This window comes from Trichinella spiralis (genome assembly GCF_000181795.1).
Source record: "Trichinella spiralis strain ISS 195 chromosome Unknown Scfld2, whole genome shotgun sequence".
In the NCBI taxonomy this organism is placed as follows: domain Eukaryota; kingdom Metazoa; phylum Nematoda; class Enoplea; order Trichinellida; family Trichinellidae; genus Trichinella; species Trichinella spiralis.
The window spans coordinates 2,180,599-2,181,768 of NW_003526941.1; positions in this window are offsets into that span (position 1 = coordinate 2,180,599).

Sequence of the window (1,170 nt, forward strand, 5' to 3'; positions counted from 1 at the left end):
ACTTTTTTTCTGAAACTGGCCTTATCAGTAGCAAGGTACTTGTTCACTTGACTGAAATAAATAGCTGTAACGTCAGATAACGTCCTCAGTTAATTATTACGCGAAGTTATGTAATCGCTGAATCTCGTTTTTCATCACTCGGCAGTATTCAGTTTTTAGATTTATTTTACACTTTTATGTCCGTCTTTACAGTGTATTATTGCATTTGATTCAATACCGTAATAACTTTAGCCATTTAATTAAATCATTATATTTATGCTATTAAGCTATTATTGACGGAAAATTAGGTTGTTTTACCGTGGGCAAAGTTTCCTCCTTTTGCATAATTTGCTTATTATTGTACAACTTTTCAGAATACTTCATTCATTGCATCGTCATGGAAGCGTGCACGTGCTCAACTATGATTCTACTCTTTAATATCAACTGTCATTATGAAAGATGTAAGTTACATATTGATAATGTGGTCCATGTATTTTATGCATGCTGTTTGCATGACTTCACATGTATGGTGAATGGAAACTAATGTTTTTCTTTGTTATTATTATATATTATGAAACAGTTGTTTTCTATTTTTAGATGACTTCACCTTCAATCTTCACGTCAATTAAAAAAAGGCTACAAATAGGTGTTATGGAATTTAAATGGTAAATGTAATGATTTTAAGATTACATATTAAAGATGTTTTTAATTTTTTTTAGATGTCAGATAAGCAAGAAAGGCATCCATTACAGTTCCATACAAGGACATTTATTGTATTCACATAGTCTATGAGATAAGTTCTTACAGTGTTTCAAAAGGCAGCGATCAGTTATCATTCCCTATGTACTTAACTGATTGATGGAAATAAGTAAGCAATTACTATATTGTTATTGTGTTCAACATTTTCGTGCTTCACTTGTATAAATATGATCACATAGACCAATGAAATGTGGAAAAGGGCATATAAAAAGTAATTTTAAGACGGATAGCGCCTGCATGAATAATGATTTTTATATTCAAGCAAAAATGGTACGGTAGTGTGTTTTAGTTCCTAATCGAGGTAAATATTTGGGCAAGGATATGTTTGCACGTTTTTACCGGGGAAGCAAGGGCAATATATAAGTGGAAGTGAAATATTTATACATGATTTATTTAATAATAATTTTCAGGTATAATAAAAATTAGCGTCAC